Source organism: Eublepharis macularius, chromosome 2 (genome assembly GCF_028583425.1).
Source record: "Eublepharis macularius isolate TG4126 chromosome 2, MPM_Emac_v1.0, whole genome shotgun sequence".
Taxonomy (NCBI): Eukaryota; Metazoa; Chordata; class Lepidosauria; order Squamata; family Eublepharidae; genus Eublepharis; species Eublepharis macularius.
Window position 1 is genome coordinate 186,738,922 of NC_072791.1, and position 24,538 is coordinate 186,763,459.

The 24,538-nt window shown below is 41.5% G+C and overlaps 1 protein-coding gene across 3 annotated transcripts in view; it reads left to right on the plus strand.

Annotated features, from left to right (window-relative positions):
- FMNL2 (formin like 2) overlaps window positions 1-24,538 on the plus strand; it is a 271,583-nt gene that overhangs the window by 128,187 nt on the left and 118,858 nt on the right. The window lies entirely within an intron of this gene.

Here is a 24,538-nt window from a genome sequence, read left to right on the forward strand (position 1 = left end):
TCCCCATACAGTTCATCTGGTCCTGTGATGCACATGAGTGGGGGCCTTCTAGGGTTTGTAGAAGATAAAGAAAGAAAGCTTGATAATCTCCAGTACTAAAATTACATATCTCAGTATGCATCACAGCATCCTTGCCCAGTACAGCTTTGCATGCCATTCCGTCCAGGTGTCCTTGGAAAATGGGGGTTGCTGAGCTTCTTTCGTGTGTTAAATCCATAATTCCTGTGTTTGAGCAGCCTCACCACACCCCACAATTCAAATAAACAAAACCAAGCAATTCTTAATCACCCATAAGACTTTTCTGACTCTGAGCCTAGCAGATACAGAGGGCTACTTAAACAACCCTTACCCTTGAATAGATGAGGCCTGGCTAAGTTTGTTTTCATTAAACACTGACTTAGACAGTCAGTGTTTAATTTGAGCATGTCAGTGCCATTTGAGTATGAAAGCCATTGACCATTAACTATTTTTGTGCCAGCTGTTTTGTATAGGAAATGCTGTTGTAATGTCTCTCTCATAGGATAAAACAACAACAACTGTGGCCACAAACATAAACAGCTCCCATTCAGTCCATAGGCAACAGAATTTTCCAGTGGAATGTGCCCTAAAGAAAAATTATTAACTGAAAGTAGAATTTGTTCTTAGGTTATGCCAGTTTTTTTTAAATTGAAAGCTACATAAAAGTCAGCACAATTTTTAGAATAAGGGTTTTATAATAGCTTTGGTGCTGTCACGGGCTGGGCCAGCCCAAGCAGGGTGGTTCAAGTCCAAACCTTAAGGCCAAAGTCAAAGGGGAGTTCCAAGAGCAAAAGCCAAGTCAAACCAGTGGTCAGAGCACGAGATAAAGCCAGGAGTGAGTCCAGAGTCCAAAAGCAAGGTCAGGCACAGTCCAAGGTCAGTCACCGATAGTGTCAGGTCCAAAAGCAGGCACAGGCAAGGTTCACAAAACACGGAGTGGTTGCAGGCAGTAGACACATTGCTTCCACACCCAGCAGTTCCTCCAGACTGGCTCTTATAGCCAGGTGTGGTTTTCAGCCAGCTGCTGGGGCTCTATCCTGCCACCACTCATCATCACTCTCCAGCAGCTGGCGTTGGCTCAAGAGGCGAGCAGTGCGCCGTCTCTCCTGCAGTTCCAGTCTCTGGCGCTGCCTGCGGTGTTCCTTGGGCGTGGGTGAATCTGGGGGGGGGGGGTGGAGGCTCTTGGCTGTGCTGCACCTGTAGAAGTCCCTGGCTGAGCTTCCTCTGTAGTATTGGAGCTAGAGGGTGCTGGTGCCTCAGCTGCTGGCTGTAAGCTCTGATCAGCCAGCAGCTGTTGCTCCTGATTGCTGGCTTCTGCTGAATCAGGGCTAGGGCTGGCTACACAGGGCTCCTCTTCTCCTGAGGAGTCCTGGCTGGCTACACGAGGCTCCTCTCCTCCAGAGGAGACCTCACTCTCAGACTGGGCCATGACAGGTGCATTACTATAAAAACTAGAAACCCATACCAATAGTGTCTGTAAGACAAGGAGTAAGGCAATAGTAACTAGGTTTTAGGGTTGCCAGTCTTCTAGTAGGGGCTGGAGATCTTCCAGAATTACAATGGATCTCCAGCCGACAGAGATCAGTTCCTTTGGAGAGAATGGCTGCTTTGGCGGCTGAACTGTAAGGCATTATACCCTGTAAAGATCCCTCCCTTGCCCAAATCCCACCCTCTCCAGTCTCTGCCCCCCCCCCAATTTTTACATATTTCCCAAGTGTCAGTTGGCTACCCTACTAGGGTTTGTGGGCTTTTTGGGTGTGGGTATTGGTTGAAGAAGTCTTCTGTCTAACTCAGGAGAAAAATATAAATGTGCCAGCTGTATCTCAGGCTGGTCTAGAATTTCACAGCAGCCTCCTCCAAAGGCAGTGGCTGTGAGTCATAGGCTAAGAGTCAAACAATTCTGAAGTGGCCGAGATTGAGATTGAAAAAGATTTTGGGGTTGTAGTGGAAAGGGGAAGCCCTTGGCCTCTACACTGGTTGTTTGGCCCTCTAGGGCAACAGGTTGGCCACTGTGTGAAACAGGATGTTGGACTAGTTTGTTCATTGGTCTGATCCAGGAAACTGTACTTAAAATATAAAGGGACAGGAGCTCTTTGGCTTTTAACCTACGGCCTGTGCCTCTGGCAACACCCAAGCATTATAGAAGTACTTGAAACTGGAAAGGAAAAAGTGATTAGCAATATGTTGTAGCTGGCCATGACGTTTTCCCTCTTCTCTCCCTCCTTGTTCCCTACTGTACCAAAAAGTATCAGTAAAATCTTTTATCTAACCCATTCTGAACCTAGTGTTTGATATAAATACATGTCACTCCCTAAGCAGTTGTTAATGCCTGATGCATGACTACTATCTAAAGAGCTGAACACTAGTTGTTAGGGTTTAATGGATAGAATGGTGTTCTGGAGCCCCCTCCCTCGGCTGAAGTGGGGGGAAGGGGTGGGTTTTGCTGCAGCCAATGAAAAGAAGGAGCTGGCCAATGCATCGTGCCCTTGTGTGTGGTTTTGGGGGCAAGGTAGAGGAAGGCTGTTGAAGGGCCTGATCTTTTGGGTGCTGTGTTGGCTCTCCTTATTTCTGTGTTCACCTACAAATATCAGTTCCACTGGAGTGCTGCAAACCAGACCCAGTGCCAAGCTTGGGAACCTTATTTCTTTTCTTAAAGTAAAAAAAAAATCACAGAATCCTTCCCTAGTTGGAATTTCTCAATTCCCTTCTGATTAGTCTTTGGAAAAGAATCAAGTAGCAAATGGATAAAGAAGCAAGTTTATTTTTCTCCAGCTAAGTGCTTAACCACTACACCAAACTGAGAGCCAGTTTGGTGTAGTGGTTAAGAGCAGCAGGACTCTAATATGGAAAACCAGGTTTGATTCCTCACTTGTCCACTTGAAGCCAGCTGGGTGACTTTGGGTCAGTCACAACCCTTCCAGAGCTCTCTCAGCCCCACCCACCTCTAAGGGTGATTGTTGTGGGGATAATAATAACATACTTTGTAAACCACTCTGAGTGGGTGTTAAGTTGACCTGAAGGGCTGTATATAAAACAAATATTATTATTCTTAATCCCCCCTTCCACTAGTCTTGAGTTACACAGTGTGGTACTATTTCCATGGGATAGCCCCAACTCCTGTTTGTCATTGCTGTTACCTCTTCTGTTGAAAGTAGAAGGCAAAACTCTAAGGACTTTTTTTTTTGCTAACATAAACTTAGATATGAAACATAACAGCAACAAATAACATGCATGCAGTTATTCTGTGTGCTTCTCAAGAGGGATGATAATGTTTCAGTTGGGAAAATTAAAAAAAATGCAGTACCTCCCCACACCCTATAAACAATGACCTGCACTGACTTTTGGGTATCTTACAGAGATGAGCATTTTCACAAATGTCTTGCGAATCAGACCATGGAAAAAAGAACTTCCATTTCCTCGTCCTGTTTGTGACACTGAAAAACTATTATTGAGCAACTTAACTTATCTTACCTTGCCTAATTGGGATCCTTCCTTGTTCAGGATCTGCTGCCTGCTCTCTCTGTTTGCATTTTGTTCTTTGGACAAATTTCGTATGTCTTGAGATAGCAGGATATGGGTGGAAACATTAGGTTGGACCAGCTGTCATATCACACAGTTTATGTATTTTTATAAGATGGTCTACTAGACATTTGGGTGTTCTGTACACATTTCTAGATCGCTTGCTCTTTAGACGCAAAGGATGCATAATGTTATTTGCAAAGATCACAGTGTGCCTGCATATAAATGTACGTATAAGATATCCTTTTAAACTCAGCTGTAGAGACAGAACACATCCAAAATTACTATCAGAAGCCAGGGCTGCTGGGTTGGACCCCTGAACCTCGGTGCCTTCCATGTCCTTTGTAGGAAACCTTTGTGGACTCAGTATTGGGAGAGGAGGAGGCTAAACTTACCCTGTATTCTCTCCCATGCTGGGCTTCTCCATAGTCTTGCAGACAGAGCCCAAACACATCCACCTTGGCCTTTTGCTACTTCTACTTTTAAAGGAGCCACTGGAGCCCCAGCCATTCAGGAAGTTCCAGAGAAATCCTGTGAGAGTGAGTATTCCTGTGAGATATCATGTGGCGGTGTCACTCTATCCCTTACTGGGGAATCCCCCTAGTCATAGTCTGGGCCTTCTGACAACTGGCCCAGCTCTTAGGTGCAGCTCCTCAAAGGAACTATGTGGCTTTGGTGGCACTACTGGCCTTTGATTTTTGTTGCTGTTCCGTTTCCTGTCTGCTTCTCATTGAGTCACAATGGGGATGGAACCACATTGCTGGACTCTCTGGGTGGCTGTGGCAGGTAGTTCCCTTCCATTTGCTGGCCTTGGTAAATGCAGAGGTGGACTCTCTAACGTCTACATTCTTCCTATGTATCAGATTAAGCCAGTTCTAGATGAATGAAATTTTTTGAGATTAATTTCAGGAAAAATAAAAATGAACTTCAGTTTGTTATCAGGTCGAGCGAAAAGGAGCACATGATTTTCCATTAATGTAAAGTACAATTCCCTTATCATCAGTTGGCACAGTGCAGGCACCCAAGAGAAAAGGAGAATTTTCTCATAAGAAGAGTCCCCTCTAAAGGAACTCTGCTTACATAAGAGCAAAGGAGGCAGATGTCGTGGCTACAGATAAAAAATGTTTAATAGGGGATTGACCAGCTCAAGGAACAGGTAATGGGATATCTGAGTCTTTCACCACTAGGTCACAAGTTCAAGTGCAGACCTGTTCATGGGCGGCTTAAAGTTGTTTCCAGCTGAATGTTAATCAAGTAGCAAGGGAATATTTTTCTTTTTGAGAAATGTCAGCTTTCTTCATGCTATGAGGAATAAAATAATAGCTCACTAGAAACAGCCCTCTAGAAATCAGTTTTGCAAAAGCTTGTATTATCTGAGCCTACTTTCTTGCTGATAATGGTGACTTCACTTATTCAATTGCATTTTTAACAAAAGGTGCTTTGCTCATTGTCCCCCAGTTTGAGTCTCATGCTGTAGTAATTGTGTAATGTAATAATTTAGTGGTCTGCAGGATAGCTATTTGCAAATGGATGTTCCTGCATACCCAAAGTGATTCCTTCTGCAGTCTTTGGAAGGAAATCCCGAAGGAAAGCCAAGATTGGCTCTTCAATTTGGGAAAGAGACTGTTTTTAAAAAAGCAAGTAAGCATCAGGAAACTTGTCAGCGGGCACTTTGGTGCCCATGGGTGCTATGTTAGAGATCACTGTCATAAATCATTCCCCTCCTCAAGTTAACACACAAAAGGATAAAGGAGCCACTCTTCTACATGCACTTATCTTTCAAGCACACACCCAAATTTATCCAAAATTTTAGAAAAGTGTCTTCTTTGTTCCACGTCTTTTGCTTTGTTTTTGCACTTTGGTTGTGAGAATCGTATATTGAGTACGTGGGCGTGGATTTCTAGTTGCTAGTATGGCAGGAGGTTTTGCTTTCCATCCATGCTGGCTGAAGATTAAGGCCTATCTGCATTTCAGTTCAGGGTGTTAAAGGCAAAAAATAAGATAAAAGGAAAATTAAGTATGTAATTGTCAGCTTAAACCAAGTGGAAAGATGGTATAGAAATATTTTCATAGATAGATAGACATCCAGATTTTGCACTTCCCAGAAAGGTGGGCAAATACCTTGTTTTTAGATGATGCCCATGCGTATCTCAGCAGGCATCATTTTAGATGGGATGAGCTATTCCATCTGTGCAGCTTTCCCAAGATGGCTCCATAGTTTGTGGGTTCTGCATTATATATATGCATAAATCCTGTTGCGTGATCAACCAGGAACATCTTTTAATGTATTACAAAGTTTCTAATTGATTAACAATTTAATTGAAACACTGCAATCTTGTGATTTTAGTCTAAACCCACTGAAATCATTGAGCTCAGACTGAAGTAGCCCTGTAAGTGATGGCCACCTTGTTAACATCACCTCCTTATATAGGCTGATGAGTCTGGAAATACAGTGTGAATGCACTTTGTGAATTCTGTCCAGTGCCACTGAACTTTTTCCTGCAACAGGCTAACATGGCTGCCCCATGGTAATTGTGTATTTACTTTCCCAGCTGAGATTTGATTGCCATTTAAGTGCATGGGGTCTAACCTTGTGTAAGGTTCCCTACAAGTGCCAGACAAGTGATACCATAATTGTCCATATGGACTACCATCTTTATGTTGGCTTAGTTCAGCCCAAATTTGGGGTGAACATGGGCTCTGTGCGGCCACCTCCTTTCCAAAAGAACTTTAGCTTACTGAGCTGCCTAAATCCATGCAGCTAAGTGACATGGCTTAAAAGTATGGGGTCATCTAGATTGCAAAAATCCTTACCGTTTGCAGAGTGGAAGGTTAGCCACATTGTGATGAATCAGTTTGAAATGTAAAAGTGATTCCTCCTCTTTGACCCAATAAGAAAATCTTTCTGTGAATTTCGTTGCTCTGTCAAAAAGCTGGAGTGACATCTCAGGCGTGAAAGCTTGCAGGCCCACAGCTACACCAATTTATCTCACAAGGAAGTGAGAATCAGTAAATTACTCTTTTTACACATTTGCTTAGCATAATACCAAATTGGAATTCAGAATACCTTGTGCAAGCTGACCTGCTTCATAAGACTTGGCTTGAGATTTCATGAAGATAAAAGAAGGAGGAGTGTTCATCAGAACAGAGGCAGGTTACTAAGCTCCGCAGAGAAGCAGAATATGTGACGACACATCATTCAACAGCCTTCCTGAATCACTACCTTGGTCTTTTGTGTCAGGTGTTGAAGCTGTTCTTTAAGTGGTCACTCACTTCTAAATGTGACCAGATGGCTTTAGCTTATTTATTTATTTAGTTAGTTCGTTAGAATATTTCCATGCTGCCTCTTCAGAGTTCTGCTCAAAGAGGCTTATAATTAAAAACCACAGTTTAAACACAAGCCATTAGACATGAGCAGCATAAAAACTATCCATAAAACTGAGCACACCATTAAAAATCTGGTAAGGTAAAACCCCTAATTAAAAGCCTTTGTGGAAAAAAATGTGTTCAGTTTGGCCTATAAAATAGGTGCCAGGTGTGCCTCAAAGGGGAGGTGCCACCACAGAAAATGCCCTGTCTCTAGTCACCACCCGTCTCACTGAAGGGGGGAACACAGAGGGCAGGGATAGAGAGGCTGATCATAACTGGTGGGCTGGATAGTATGGGAGGACATGGTCTTAAAAACAGAAATGGCATCTCTGTTATTTATTGCATGGAGTGTATGAATGGAATTTAATGGAAATTACTGCAGAGGGATAAGTGCTTCCTACATTTTTGACTGCGCTGATGACCGATCAAAGAAAAAGCCATATTCAGTAGCTTCTATCAGGTTAATGTCACGTACACACCATCCCTTAGAAATAATATAGTATCATGTTTGCAACATTACATATGGAAAGCTTTAATATAAAGTAGCCGAATCAGCTTTGGCAAACCTCTACTAAGCTTTCTATTTTTAAAAAAAGTGAGCAAGCACGTGTGAGAGAAAGGAACGGCTGGCTGCAGAGGTAAATGAATATTCATTATGTCACCTCATATTAAACAGGAATCCAGCGTAGCATTTAGCAATAAGCTCTGCTTTGGGCAAGCTTTTGTCTGTTTGAGGGGGGAGTGAACTTTAAAATGCTGAGGTTAGAGGCATATGCTAATGTTTTGGCCTGCATCCAGGTTTTTGTAGCCTTCCTGGCTACAAGGGCTACATAGCAGTGCTTTGTCGGAAGCAGAAAGTGTTTACATTCACAAAATTTTGAGTGGTTGTATGAGTTCAGCCAACATGGGTCACGTCCCTCCGGCATCTAAGGCTTTTACTGTGATGGAAGAGAGCAAGGTCTGCACAGGAGAAGAAAGCAAAGGATAGGGAAATGTAGCCGAGCGGGATACACACTGTCCCAAGAATATTGCTTTTTAAAAATAATCCTGAAATGCAGCTGTTTCCTGTTGCTGTTTAGCAGCTAACACTGTGCCAATGGTAAACGTAATAGCTTTGCTTTCGGAAGAGTAAAAAGGCTATTCCTGTTGTGGGGAATCTATCCTGCAGGTCACAGAAGGAACAAGGCCCTGCCTGAGACATTGTCTCCTCCTGAGTATTGGGCACATCTGTAGGCTGCTGTTTGGGCAGATAGACCTCATCCATTACTTTTAACATCTGATAGAGGGAACTTGCCCTTCACTTAATGAGTTTGCAAGGGTTAAAATTGGCTATCCATTGTACCAGAGACAAAACATCGCACACTACAGAAGAGACGAATCAATGTACACCCAAATTCATCTAACTCCAGTGAGCCAATTTGAGTGAACTGCTACCTTCTGATTTGGTCCATGAACTCCTATGACGGGATTAGACAGAATGCTGCTTGGCTAGACTGTTCAGTGGGGCTTCTTCTTAAATCAAAGTGCTCTGATATGAGTAACTTGTAATATCATGATGACCTGTTGTCCTTGAGGGAAGATACTGCTTATTTTTCTTACCATTTAGCTGTGATGACTCTACTACTAAGCTTTACAAAATTGTTTATTTATGTGTGTGCGTGTCCCACACCAATGCACATGTCCCTCTGTAAAGTTCAAAAAGAAATCCCCCAAGGAACTTATAATCAAAACTTTTGATGTAAGGAAGATTGCAATGAGAGGGAGGGAGGGAGGGAAAGATGGGGATAAATAGGGGAGGAACATGCATTCATTCCTGTTACATGTACTTGAGCTTAATTCAGTAGCAAAAGAGGCATACATCCAAAGGGCTTGTGGGTTTGGAGGAAGGAACTGAACACAGGAAAAAAATTGACAGTTGTAACTGTGCTTGCAAATATATAGTTTTTATCAAAGTGGAGAAATCTGGGATGCAGTTCTTATATGAATTTGGGTCCCTGTTTCACTATAGTTATGTTTTAAAGTCTCTGGTTACTTAAATTTCAATTCATTTTCTGTCATTTCCTTCAGGTTTTCCAATTGCTTCCATAATTTAGCTAAATCTCCCTTTGGCACTCTGTGTCAAGAACTGGAATGAAATTTTTAGTGTATTGTTTGGTGGTTATAAGAAGACCTAAGTAATTTGGGAATGTGAAGGGGAAGGGTAGAGAAGCTGTGTGCTCATTAAGCCAGCATATGATTGGCAAGCAGCAGACAATAATATGCATTATGAGATCCACTGGCAGCTGAATCTGTGGCCTCATGCTAACAAGCAGGGACTACAACGCTGGTGAGATAGGAGAAATCTCTTATACTATTCTAGAGAATAACTTCCTTCCCTCTCTCCTGCCCCACTTTTTCATGGTCTGCTGGTTCAGAACATCAGAGAAAATGTGAGGTGGGTTAGCTCCCACTCCCCCGCACCCAACTAACTTGATCATATTCTATGGGCCAAGCTACACATGACGAATGACACTTGAACGGCAAGTGTATTTCTCCCTGTTCACTTGCCCTCCACTCAATCCACTTGCCATTCAAGTGTCATTTGTCATGTGTAGCTTGGCCCTTAGATACTACCCTTGGAATGGTATGCCAGATTAGCAATCCTTCCTTATACATTGACTATGATATATATTTGGAGGTGGGGGAAGGGTTAAACTAGAATTCTCAGTTTTTTATTTGCATCATTTATTGGCTGTCCTGAGCTTTAAAAAAAACACACAGATGACCTGATTTTCTTCCTTGGATGGAGGAAGAGGTTTTCTGCTTTGCAGGTATAAATCCATGATGGTCATTCTTTTGAGCAGTTTAGGACCAAGCTGCCAGAAATTAAAACTGATCAATATTGGTTGCTACAGATACAATATTTTGTTAAAAACAATCATTTTAAAAACTCAGGTTACACATCTGTTAATTGGTTTTGAACAACCAGTCATTTCAGTCATTTAGAATATAAAGGTTACACAGAAAACTATTGGCCTGTGGGCCACCTTAAGATATTAAGCTTTTGTTGGACAGTGGCACTGACTAGATAATAGAAATAGAATCACGGGAATAAATTTTTCTGTAGAGATAGTTATCATAAAGACACAGGGGTATGTAGGCATTTAAACTCCTCACCAGGTAGCGCCTTCCTTTGGTTGAAAAACAGAAAATGTTTCAGTCTAATAAATTTGGAGGAAGGGCAGGTCCAAGATCACCAGGGGGTACTCAGTGTTAAAATTCTGACGTATGTAATGTGTAGGTTGAGTCTTGGTAATAGGAGTGGGGCACAGAGGCAGCTTTTGGCAGCCATGGGATTGTGATGAACCTAGAACCTCCATTATCATATGATGGTTATATGTTCAGTTGTTCATGATTTTTAGACAAAGGCTTGTGATGTTATAAATGCCACCACAAAAGCTGAATGTACCCTGGTGTAATAATACTTAGTATATACCCAGAAGATCAAGCAGAGATATTACTCAAGAAGATTATTTTTCAGATTCTGAATGCTGACCAAGTTTTTAAAAAATCTATGCCTTGGAAAGGTCAAAGCCAGGCTCTATGAATTTGGTAGAAGAGGATACAGGACCATCTTACCAAAGACAAACTGTCACAACAAACAGGAATTTAATTAAACTAGAAGCATCCTCTGCCATCTGGCATCCATTGTACACAGATTGATCATGTCCAAAAACTGTTCTGCCTGATAAATATCAAATAATTCTAACATACTGAGGGTGCAAATAGACAAAATCTGTGATAAGATCTAATGTCTTTAATTTGAATTAAAAACAGCTAATGCGGGGGAATTTGAATCAAAACGAGGTAGCCTGTCTCAGGCCATTTTATACATGGTCCCATCTCCTCCACAGCTAGTAGCTCTGAGAAGGAAAAAAAAAGACAGTTGGCCTATCATTTTTCTTGGGGGGGGGGTGGAGGAGGAGGAGGAAGCCCCCAAAATCATGTCGAGAGAAACAGACCAAATCCAACTCTTCCCCTGCCCTGGCTGCTTTTGAATAAGTTTAAATAACTGGATATGGATCTCTCATCTTGTTTAGCTGTTCTCTGAGTTGTTGTAATTTATTTTCCATTCTGTTATAACTCATGACCACTACTAATCACTCATTGCAATCTTTTCTCCCCATATTCTCCTGTTGCAGTTGTACTCAAGTTTAGTAGCTGCTTATTTAATGGATCTAGTGTAATTTTGTTAGCAATGCAAGTTTGTAGTTAGGGTGTGCAATCCAGGTCTGGGATTTGGGGGGAAAGCTGGATTTTTTCCTATCTGGCATAGTCCGGCTTTCCCAAACCAAATCAGAGAATCCCAGATCCAGACCCGCAGATAAATATGGGTTAATCTGAGTTTATCCGGATTTATCTGGGAAACATTGCTTCAGCTTCAGACTGTCTCCTTTGTGGGCTTCTCCTGAGTTTTTTTCGAAGAGGGGAAGGGGAGGAGTGAGGGGGGAGTGAAGCAGAGGCAGGAGTGAGGGGGAGTGAGGCAGGAAGGGGGAGTGAGCAGCCAATATGTGCAGGGGTTCTTCTGTCTACCTGGCTTCTGTGAGTGATGCTGGTTCAGTTGGACTAAGTTGCAACAGTGTCCCTTGCTTCAGTATGGTTTGGCTGAAATTCAGTTTTGACATGATTCTCTGGTTTGATGTTAGTCCCCTTGCTTCACTTTGGTTCTGGGGGGCTTTCATCCATTACTTCACTTTGGTTTGGGTGGAATTATATGCTTTGACATAATTTTCAACATCAAAGGAGATGTTATAACCAACGTTATTGGTCTCCTTGCTTCATTTTGATTCTGGGAAGATTCTCTTCCCTTGCTTTGTTTTGTTTGGGTGGAGTTTGCTGCTTTGACATGATTCTCTGATTTGATGTTGGTTGTTGATCTCCTTTTGTCACTTTGGTTCTGGGAGGATTCCAGTCCGTTCAGTTTGGTTCTGTTGGTCTTTCTCTAGGTTGAGCTTGCATTTGGGAATGTGCTTCTGGCCCGTGGCACCTTTGCACCTGTGTGTTTCTGCCTGGAAGCCAGCTTGGAAACTTTCCTGCTGTAGGAAGCAATGGAGAGTAGCTGAGCAGTTTACTCAGGGGCATTTGGGTTTGGGGGGGAGCATCATTTTGGTTCTGTTGGGTTTTTGGCATTTTGAGCTTGCATTTGAGAGTGTGCCTTGGCCATGGCAGGCTCGCCTCCATATGTTTCTGCAGTGGGAGTCAGCTTTGACTTTCCCTCCATAGGAAACAATTGAGAATGGCTGGGGGCACTGTTCAGGGGCCCATAGAATTGGAACTTGGGGCCCCAATATTCCTGAGCAGTCAGGGGTAGGTTCCCAGCAAATTTGATGGAGTTTTCTTGGAAAATGACCCCCCCAGCCCTTCCCAGATAGCCCCCAGATAGGTTTCCTCATAGAAAATAATGGCTGAATAAATCTAGAATTCTCTAATGTTGCTGAATTGGATTAAAGAGTCTTATCTGGAGTTCAGGGAACTCAAATTGTTTTTGTTAGTTTATTTCCCTGAAACCCAGATCCCAATTTCTTGGATTTTTTTCTCTATTTGTGTGCCACATATGCTCATACAGTAGGTTGGATATCCTTATGTATGGTCATTTTAGAAGCAGAGACAGAAATAAAACTCTGGTAATAAACAAGAGTGTTAACCTTCTCAAATAGCATAACTGGTAATACTGTAAGTGACATTTTGTCTGTGTTCAGAGGCAAAAATTAGTTCCTATTGTGAAATGAGACTTCAGAAGTGTCTAAGAAAGGTGTGACTAACCTTCAAGAAATTTGATCAGGTCTATTCCTGTTCCAGTTTAAGCAACCAAGTAGCCTCCGGCCTTCTTTTCTGCGTGAGCAGTGTGAGCAGACACAGTTCAGTAGCCTATTGTCATATGATGGCTACATTCCAAAGTCAGATCCAACATTCTGACTCTAATCCAGAGAACTATGGTTCAGCTTGTGCATTTTCTATTGTTTTCTCTGGGTGTGTAAATGCATAGTAGCATCATGAATAATAATATCAGGGGGAAAGCAAAACACCAGGGCTGTCACAGACTTAGCAAGGGATGATAGTCCAATGTCCTACTCTTTGTTTAGCTGTTTTACCCAAGAGCAGGTATAAAGTGCTGCTCGCTTTATAGATCCCTTTCAAATATTTGTGATATACTTCCTTTGGCTTGGAGAAGTTACTACCAGTAAGGTTACCATATTACAAAAAGAGGCAGAACAAGTCTCTTTTTAAGGGGCTCTCTGCTGCATCCAATAGATGCATTTTCCTATGAAAGCATACAGGGATGGGCATCTTTGGGATCAGGCTCTTTGAAGAATAGTCCTTCTACGTGCAAAGTAAAGGATGTATATTATACATAAACATTGAAGTAACACACCCATATCAGTACAACATACATTCAACAGTGCAGAGTGGGTATTAACAGTAAGAAAAACACATCAGAACATTTCAGTTGGAATTACATACATATTTCTGTTTAATAAGTTTTGACAGGGAACTGAGACTACATCAGTGGATAGCTCAAAAGCCAGATTCCAGAGGAGTATAGCTCAGTGACAGATCAGGTATCTGAAAGACTCCAAACAGAATATTGCTTTATGATGGAATTAAAAGATTTAAAATGATAGTAAAAAATGGGTTGTAGAACACTGAGGTCTGCTTCACATGTTATAAAATTCCTACATGGAAGATACTGTTGTGTAGGAATGAACTTGTACTTACCTACACATAAGTCCTTTCCTCATATTATACACTCATACCAAGAGAATGGCAGCTGCACTGAGATGCTTCCAGTATGCACAGTCTGAAGAGAGCAGCTATAGTACATACAAACTAGAACCCTGAAAAATCAGGGTTGGTTGTAGCATGTTCAGAAGCTGTACACATGGGCAAAATATGTGCTTGCATTTATTTACAGTCTGGCTTTCTCACTGAGACTCAAGATGAATTATGCAGTCTAAGTCAATACAGTCAGTAAGATGGGACATTGAATAAGGAATAGAAAAATGAACCAAGAGGTTCCTGGTTCGTGAGTTTTCACAAACCAGGAACCATGAACTGGCACGAACTGGGGCAAGTTTACGAACCAGTTTGTGGTTCGTGGGGTTTAAATGCCCCTTTCCGGCTGCTTATCAGTGGCAGGGAAAGGGGCATTTGACAGTTTAAAGGGCCCTCTCCTGCCTTGCAAGTGGCAAGTCCCTTTAAACTATCAGCTGCTAGGCGGTAGGGGGAAATGGCCATTTAAACTGCCCCTTTAATACGACCCAAACGAACCAGTAGATCAGTTCGTGGAAGTTTGTGGAAATGAGCTTCCACAAACCACTGGTTCATGAACCACGAACTGGCTTGGTTCGTGCATTTTTTGGAGTTGTAATTCAATTCGTGTCCATCTCTAATAAAGAATACGATAGGACAAGGATTTCAGAAATATAAAACAAAGCAGAAATCTGAACAAAGCATAACAATTAAACATGACACGTTAAACAAGTGGAAAATGGTTTTACCTACTAGAAATGTGATGCAGTGAGAGCAAGATAATGCATATAGCAACAGATAACACATACTGAACACAGTAGTAAACTCCACAGACCTGTTCCCTTTACTGAAAAATCTTTCTAAACCATTCTGTTATAATTTAGTCGTGTCACCTGTATAAACATGCCCTCCTGAAGTTTTGTTTTACATAGTTTGCAGAATGGCAGAAGCATCGGAGTGTGTGTAGACTTTACATGGATTAAATGTGTGTTTGCTATAACATGTGAACAGAGCCACTGTGTTTCCATGTGCAAGAAAGCTATAGATTTTCAGGGTGTACAAGTAGAACAGTTTACTTGTATGTAGGATTATAACATGAATGGTCATATAAGGGCAACTTGTTAATAATCTCTTTACAGAGCCCAAATGGAACCTGAGCCAAAATGGAACCTAATATATGTCCAAGAACCAGGGCTTTTTTTCTGGGAAAAGAGGTGGTGGAACACAGTGGGTTGCCCTCAGAGAAAATGGTCACATGGCTGGTGGCCCTGCCCCCTGATCTCCAGACAGACGGGAGTTTAGATTGCTCTCTGTGCTGCTGAGCGGTGCGGAGGGCAATCTAAACACCCCTCTGTCCGGAGATAAGGGGGTCGAGCCACCAGCCAAGTGACCATTTTCGAGAGGTTCCAGAACTCAGTTTCACTGCGTTCCCACTGAAAAAAAGCCCTGCAGTAAGAACACTTATGCTAGCTAGTAGAAGTATCATAAACTAATCTGGAGAACTAATAACAACATAATGGCTATTATCCACACAGACTGCGTGGAAATTCCTCATTGCAGCTAAAAATCTATTACATGTTTATCTGACTTTTCTTCCAAGGGACTTAGAATGACAAGTTTTGTTCTCCCTTCCACATTTTGTCCCAACCCTAAATTAAATCAGGCTGAGCGACTGTAGCTACCCCAGTGTCGCTCATAATGCAATCCTAAGACCCCTTTCCTCAGAGTGAACCTCACTGAATTGAGGATTCTGAATACAGGATCCTACTTAGGATTGCTCTCTTAAAGATCCAAGGCCTTCTTACTGCAAGCCCAACACTTCAACAATTTCACCCTCATGAAAAACGAGAATGGCTGACTTGCATATTATATGCTTTTTGAATTCCACTGTAGAATGGGGAATATTACTATAAACAACTTAGATAACAATGTCAAATTCACGAAATAAAATACAGCTGCTGAGAACGCAACAATAAAAATATAATGGCCAGATGTATTTGCAGGGGTCACAGAAAGAGATCTTTTTCATACAGCCGGGACAGCAGATAAAACAAGTTTCTATTGTCAACAAAAAGTAGTATCTGCAGTATGGAGTGTCTACAAAGTGTCCTGAACTTCAAAACACCTCTAAACCCTTGCATTGAACGGACCTGCTGATTTCAGTAAGTTCCGACTTCGAGAGAAAAGTTTCTCACTAGCCTTGTACTGCTCTAAGATCACAGTTCAAGGTGATTTAGTGGTTCGGTTGCCAAGAGCAATGCTTTACATAACCTTGGTGCTTTGTATAGTCCTGGAATGCAATTTAGATCCTCGTCTGCTAGGAAGGATTAAAAAAGGCCTCTCTCAACAAAAAACATACATAGAAAAGAACTCTGGCTTTTTAAAAAAATTACTGAGTATAACAGAATGAGTTGGAAGAATCAGAAAAAACTTGACATATGAAAGGAGACTTGCTTTACTATTATTACAGCCTACCATCTACTATGTAGGTTAGCAGTCAGAGTACAGAATGAGAAATATTTGCAATTTCAAAACAAGGTAGAACAAGAATTGTGGCCTGAAGGGAAAATATTTGCAACAGGGAGGAAAAAAGCAAAGGAATATGCTCCCATAGGAAAATGGAAAGCACCCAGGCATTTATTCTTTCAGTGAGTCACTTGCTGGAGCAATTGTAATGATTCTCAAGGGGGGGGGGGGTAAGAGTTCGGAATGCAGTCATTTCCTGCTTTTTTATCTGTGAATATAACTAGGTTTCAGGTCAGCGTAGATACCAGAAAGGTGTGACAAATAAGCAGGATTCCTTAAATGGTGCTAAACTCCTAATCACGTTTTGAAAGTGTGAGGATCTAGAAGGAAAAAGGCAAGTGAATTCGTTACTGTGAGAATTTTTAATGGATTCAGTCATTTAACTTTCAGATCCTCTAGAGGGGTTGGTTCCCCCACTCCGTTCTGAAAAAGATAGACATTTAAGTTTTACTGGCTGATTCAGAGCAGGTTCAATCAGAAATAAATCTCCCTGAGGTTAGTGGGGTTTTAAGATTGCTGTTGCAGAGTTATTTTACATATTGTCAAACTTTCACCTACCATGAACAGGGTTGCAATTGAGTCTAATTAGTAGAGAGTTTCAGCCAATCATAGCTTCTTGACAATGTACCTAATAGGATACACATGATTGCAAACATGTGTTGGTCCCATTCACACTTCATATGTGTTCTGTCCTTAAAATGTCTCAGGTATCCACCTCAAACTGTAGGGTGAAATAGCCCTGTGTGACCTGGTTCTCTTACATAGTTAAGCCTTGGGGAGTTAGGCTGATCACAGAGAAAATAAAGCAGCAGTTCAACTCCAAGGCAGTGCTTCCACATCGATTCTTTTCACCCGGACTTGGGCAGAATTAGAGCTCTGTGGATTGCATCCAGGTTGTTGTTCAGTTGGATATTATTGCACTATAAACTCTGACAGCTAATGTTACACAATTCAAGCGCGCTTAATCAGATAGAGTAATTACAGAAAGAAACAAAAGTCACACCATAGATGTCTTCAGGACAGAATATGAATCATCCTGATGCAGAAATAAAATATAAGGCTTTCCTGGCAGGGTTGAAGGGCATTAGTGTGAGACAAATGAGTGAAGAAATCCAGTGACATTAATAAAATTGTGATACAGTTAAGTAGACTGTCCACATGGACTTTGAAAAGTACGCAAGAACAAACAGAGGACTTGCAAGGAATCCCAGGAAGGATCTAATTTCCCTCCTCAATCCCCTCCCAACACCATTTCTTCATTTCCTCCCCTGACAGCACTCAGGGCTTTTCCCCTTTCCCTTTTTCCTTGTTGTTGTTGCCTAGTAACCCTGAAATAGCCACTGAAATCTTCTTGCACAATCTTGGTAAACATTTACTTCTTAAAGATACAGGCATTACTTTTGTTTTTTTGGGTTTTTTAACCCCCATTGTATTTTTTTTAAGAGTTCAGATTTTTCTGTGACCCATTGTGTAGATTTTTTGATTTGCACTCTCAGACAAAATCCAGCATTAAATATAAGATAAACTGCATTTTTGGTGCGTTTATTAGTGTTTGTCTTATTAATTGAACACTTAATGCAAGGTAACCAACTACTTGATTGACTAAGAGAAAAAAAGTTGGCTTCTGGGAGAGTAGATGAATGGCTGAAACTCTTCTCTTCCCATGATAGAAGGAGTGTTGCAGCACTATAGTAATAATCTTTTCGATCACTTGACAGTAGACATGTTTTTAAAGAGTATTTTGCAAGGCTTATCTATATTGTTCAGTCCTGTATTGACGTAGACATCTATAGGAACTGGAGGTGCAATTTCCTTTGATGAGCCTTGTGTCACTTCAGTTTCACCATTTTGGAATTTCAACACTGTTACAGTACCAGGCATGCAACTCATGTTGCACTTCCTGTTCAACATTCACATGACCATGGAAGTCAAGGCAAACTATTGCTTAATCTCATTTGCATTTTCCTTTTCCTGCCATGTAGGAGCAAAGAAATGGCAGGTTTTTAATGAAATTATATCCTGGTAATTGTAATGTTCAGCAAAGGAGATTGTTTTTCCTTGTTAACACCAGCTTGAAATTCTGAAGCAGAAATAATCAAGGGCTTTCTTTCCACCGAGAAGAATTTGAAAACTGGGATCCTCTTGACAAATAATTGCACTTATACACACAGTCTTTGAGAACTTTCTCTCCAGTGAATGGATAGGACCCCGCTTCTAGAGTAGACATGCCACCGTACATTCAAACTCATGTAATTTACTTCATGTGAGTGAAAGAAAGATGTATAGCATTGAATAAACAAGTTCTGTGTATTGTTCAGTGTTATATTTCACTAGATACTTGAAGAAATATCGGAGTTGGCTTCTACTTGATACATTGGCAAGTTTCATGCTGATTTTTTTCAATGAAGCCCTGCCATTCTGGTGTCTCCATGTTCACTATCATTGGTACTCATCTTGTGTTAAAAATATTTAGTTATCAAAGTGTTAATAGGCTGCGATATGGTAATGAAAGCAGAGACCAAAAGCCATCTGTGAATACTAGAATCACCACTTAATTTCTTTTTCATGTGACGTATGAAACAATGGTATCTGGAGCTCAGAAACTGAAAAGTTCATATGCTCACTTTTCTTTTTAACCCAGAGTGAGTCACTGTCATCCAAGCTGAACTTTGCTTCTATAAAACATGTCTGCAGAATATATCCTTGCCTGGTTTTTTTGGTTCAAAGGAAATTCTTCTCCGATTCTCCAGATGTATACACAAACATGCATACATACGGACGCACACAATCCAGAACACAAAAAAATATCTCTTTTGATACACAGCCTTTTCAGTAAAGCAGTACTACTATTCTTACTTCCCAAAGAAACACATATCGGGAGGTCAGCAGTTTTAAAACATTATTCTCTAGGAGAACCCTTTGTGTATCAGTTTGTCTGTCAGTAACCTGTAACCCAGTCCCTCTGCAAATAGTTCTTCTGAAAATTATGACTGAAGATCCTGTTATATATGAACAGAGGGATGAACTCAGTGGTAGTTTTCCACCAATGGAAGGCCCTTCCAACAAAACTGAACTTTCTTGCTTCCTCCCCGCCTGCTGCAGCCTGCTGAGCCCCTCCAAATGCTGCTAAAGTGAAATGCGGGCCTACATTGAGAGAGTGGAAGGAGGTTCTGCAGTGAGAAAGTGGAATCAGAGAAAATTCCCTGGTTCCTCTGGCAGAAAATGACCTTCAGATTCAGTCCATTGAACTGAAAAAATAAGTCATACCATGAGGACTTTCACTTTGTCAAAACTGAAGTATATGTACAAGCAATTGAAATTATTCAGAATTATTAGTTATCCTAAAATTTAAAAGATATATTCAAAAGTAAAATATTTAATTTTCAGAAAAAACATATGCAGATGTATTAGGTGATAAAATCCTTCCAGAAAGGCTCTTCAGAAATGGGGAGGCTTTGTACTTGTTGAACAACTATTTACACAAGAAATAAAGAAATACTGGGTAATAAATGCCACTATCTAGACTAATTTGGTGAGTGATTTTTTTCCTTTTAGTGCAGTACATCAAATCCTTCAATATCACAGATCTTTATTTGGGGGATCGGCTGCTTTCCAGTGCTGTGTTATCATCACATGACAAAAGATTCTGGGACACATCCTATGATTACACATTGCAGGGGAAGGCCGATAGAGGTGGGCCTGTTGCATTGTGGGAAAGCGTCCCTGCCATTACTATTATTCTCACAGAGGAATACTTAATCTTCTGAGGAACTCCAGGGTTCTTCAAGACACGTGATTCCGCACACATTGGGTAATGCACTTCCAGTCCTCTTTATAGATCATTTGGAACGGAATTTTTTGTGTGTGGAACAAAAAATCCACCTCAAACGATTGATAATGTGCATTGAAAGTGCATTATCCAACGTGTGCAGAATCAGCTGTGGTTTAGAAACCACTGTTATGAAAGAATGTGCTGAAAGAATGTGCTTTATATGAACTTTGAATTCAAAAGAAACTACTGTTATAGAATTTTACAACCTAATTAGGATATCTAATTTTTGAAATTTTGTGGATTACAAAGTTCAATGTGATAATATGATCACATATTATGAGGCAGGAAATGCATTTGCCACCATGTATATAATTAATAATTAATTTTCAAAATCCATACCAAAATTTATCCAATATTAACATCCCTCCAGTGGGGCTGTTAAGAAATGGAGAGGCATGTACAGGTACTGGAGAGCTGCAGGCACTTTCTGGCATGGGCACCCATTCACATCTATTTATTTAGTATATTTCTAGACAACCTCTGGACCTCAAGGTGATTAGCATTGCAATTTAAAACCAAATTACAAACAATCAACAATCATGAAAACAGTAAGAAAGGAAACCATTTCACCCTTGCAACAGTACCATTGCACCCTCTCAGTCTAACTATAACAGTCTCTCAGTATTAAATATGCATGTCATAAAATGCAGATATTAGAGTATTAAATGCAGATAGAAGCTGAAGATGTGCAGCTGCAGTAGCCTGGTTATTGCCTGTGGCTAGCTGATGGGAAAATATTTTGTCTGTTCTAAAACACCTATGTTGGCTGCTGGTTGTTTCCAAGTCCAGTTCAGGGTGCTAATAATGGCCTTTAAAACGCTGTGTATGGCCTAGGTGACTGCTACCTGATAGTTGTTCTCCTGCTTAGGGTGGCCAGCCTGGCATTGTCCAGAGCCCTTGCTTTTTCTGTCAATAGCTCTGACCCTATGCAACAGACTCTCTGAGGAGGTGGCAGAATGCTGTCTCTAGAGGAAGTGCTGCAAGACCATTTTATTTGCTAAGTGTTTAAAAAGGGCTACAGCCATTGAATTTATAAGCTACCTTGAGCCAGAGGAAAAAAGCAGAGTGTGTATTGTAATAAATCATCCATAGTCCTGCAGTGCTACAATCATGCAACTCTTTCGGTACCATCACAGTCAAACGGAGCCCCAGGGATCCAGACAGCCCAAACATTAGTGGTCATTAGCAAACAGCCAAGAATGCTTATGACCTATCACAGCAGCGTTGAAGGTTTGTGATCTGTCGTAGGGTTGCCAACTCTGGGTTGGGAAATGCCTGGAGACCTAGGGTGGAGTATGGGGAGGCAGGGCCGTATTTAGGGGAGGTGAGGGGGGTTGCTTGTCCTGGGCGCCACCAAAGAGAGGGCACTGGGTGCGGTTGCTGGCTGGGAGCGCGTGGAATTGGCAGTGGTAGTGTGGGCGGCTGCGCAGGAGGATGGGAGGCTACCTGCTTCACCCTGGCCACCTGGCACACCGATGAAATGGCCAGCTCGCTGACTGTGTGGAGCTGGTGGTGGCAGCGTGGATGGCTATGCGGGACAGCTGGGAGGCCACCTGTGCTGCCCTGGCCACCTGCCTTGCTGATAGGAAAGCTGCAGCCCGAATCATGGGAGCATTCCCGGGAGGCGGTCATGCCCTGTGTGGTGATGTCATCATGCAGTTCTGGGAACATGCATGCATGTGCTTTGTGTACATGCACGTGTGGTGACAGGGGCACGTGCACGTGTGGTGACTGCCCAAAATACGGCACTGTAGGGAGGGCAGGATTTGGATTGTACCTCAGCAGGGTACAATGCCTTAGACTCTAGCCTCTGAACTTGCCGTTTCCTCCAGGGAAACTATCTTTGTTGTCTGGAGTTCACTTGTAATTCCTGGAGATTACCAGGTCCCACCTGAAAGTTGGCAACCTAAATTGTAAGCCATTTCATATCCAACGACCCACCAATACCTGTGGATCACAAGCACTGGAATTAGGGTTGACAGGACTTGCAAGGAAATATCAGTGCAGATTTTGGGTTTGCATGTTTGAAACACAGCATATGAAGCGATCCTAAAGGTCTTTATTGCGATCAATGAACTTTGCCCTCTGATGTTTAGCCAAATGTGTTTCTGTCTAGTCAAACATTTTATTGGTGATGGTAATTGGCCATCGTTTCCAATTTAGAGTCTTTCTTTATAAGTGAATGGCTGTATCACTACAGGCACAGATTAGAACCCAAGTATGTAAATTATCTCCTTCAGTTTGTATGCAGTGACATTTTAAAATCAGAATGCTGCCCTGCTGTTACAATAAAATAGTATTTCATTAGCATTTTAATGACATTTCAAGATCTCTTCAAAAATACATGATAGCTCTTAAATGTAGGCATTTCACTATTCCTCTGTCAGGATGGGAGAGAAGGCATATCACAATATCTAGAGTAGTGAAGTTTGTCCTGTGTTGAAAAACTCTAACGCCTACATCTCAGGGCTTTGTTTCAAAAAGAGTGTTTACTGCAAAGAGTTTTTAATGATATCACAAGAGCTGTTCATCAGCCTGTGACTTGACACACTATTTTTTCACTGGTAGGACTCCCTGGCCTTTAAAAGCAGTCAGGTCCAGAAAATATATTGTAGGTGAAGGTTTTTCTAGCACAGAGATGAAGTGGCAGGGAATGCCTCTCCTGTGACATACTTACATTTTATATGGAGGGAGCTCTGCCATTTAAAAAAAGGCATTAAAAGTTAGGGGTGCATCAAAAGATTTCCTTGTAAAGAGGTCCTGGAACATAAGGGGCTTGTTTTGTAATATTCAGTACTCTGTGGATTCCTTTAGTGTTCCTGAAGTCTCACTTACATGACTGATCTGTAACTGAAATTCTTGATATTGGAATAGTTACTATGATATAATGTCAAATATTGCAATGCTGTTTACCAGGTGATGTTATTTACTTCCATGTAACAAAAAGCTTCAACTGTCCATTCCCACATACTAAGCCTCTATTGAAGGGACAGGTCATTTTTCTCCAGACCTGTTGGCAACCCTAGTGGAATATTAGTTAGGGGCAGTTGCCTGCTTTCAAACCACTAAGACTTGGTAGTATTACCCAGTCTGGCTTCTGTCGATGCTTACTGCATCACCTGAAATGCATGTCCAGCTTTGTTAATAGAAGGACTGCTGTGTTGTTTTTTATTCTCTGTCTTACAAGGGACCTGCATGTTTTAGAAGGTCATTTGAAGACATCTGGTTAACTGCTGGTTTCTATATTCTCAGAGTGGTTACTTCTTTTTTGATCCTCTAGTTCAGTAGCATTGGTACATCCTGTTTGCCCTCAACATTGCCATCCAATCCAATTAACTCTGCATTTCCAGGATTCTACAAAAGGCAATCCTGGAGCTTCATCACCTTTAGGTGTGTGTGTGTGTGTGTGTGTGTGTGTGTGTGTGTACCATCAAATCACAGCCAATGTATGGCAACACCTTAGGGTTTTCAAGCCAATAGACTTTCAGACATTTATTTGCCATTACCTGCCTCTGCATAGCAACCCTAGCCTTTCTTGATGGTCTCCCATCCAAATACTGACCAGGGCTGATTCTGCTTAGCTTCTGACAAGATCGAGCTACTTGGACCATGCAGGTCAGAGCATCTTTAGTATACTCTCCACTCCTCTCTCTCTATTTGTACTAAAATACAGCCTTAATAAAGAATCCTTGAGAGTTCAAAAGCTTGTGCATTATTTTGTGACATTTTGCCTGGTCCTCATTTAATATTGGGCTCACTGTTGTTTTTGAAATTTTTGCATGGACCAGTATCACTACTTCCAACATGATGCGTGTTGGCAGCAAGTTCTGAGTTGCTTTCCTTTCATTTCCTCCTTGGTAATCCGCCCTCCTGACAGGCTCTCTCCTCTGGTTCCAATAAAACGATCACCTTCTAGCACTGAGTGTGTGTAGAATCATTGCTGCCATTTATGAAGCCCCTCTTCCATCTTAACCACACAATTTGCTTCTTACTTCATGCTCACCCAAGATCACTGTGTTTGCACTTTTAGAACATTTAAATGTCTGAGAAATAACAGCTGCATGATTGTTCGTAATAACAGATACTTTGCCAAAGATAAACAATAGCAGTTGAGAGTTTAGTATTGCAAAAGTCTGTAGCTTAGTGGCGGGAGATATGTTTTGCATTTTGAAGGTCTTAGCTTCTCCAGTTAAGAAGAATCTCAGGTAACAAGGCTGGGGAAAGACCTTCCTCTGCTTGAGACACGGGAGAACTCCCACAAATCCGAGTAGACATTACTGGGTGAGATAGACCAGTCGTCTGATTCAGAATTAAGGCAGCACATATGTTCAAAGAAGGGTTTTTAATTTTGCTGTCAACCTGTGCCAACCCCTGGCCTCTGTTTTTGTTGTATTCCCAGACTTAAGACTGTGAGTTTCTTGGGTGGGGATGTAGATATCTTTGCTTCTATTATTCTGTAAAATACCCTGTACATGGATGGGGCTA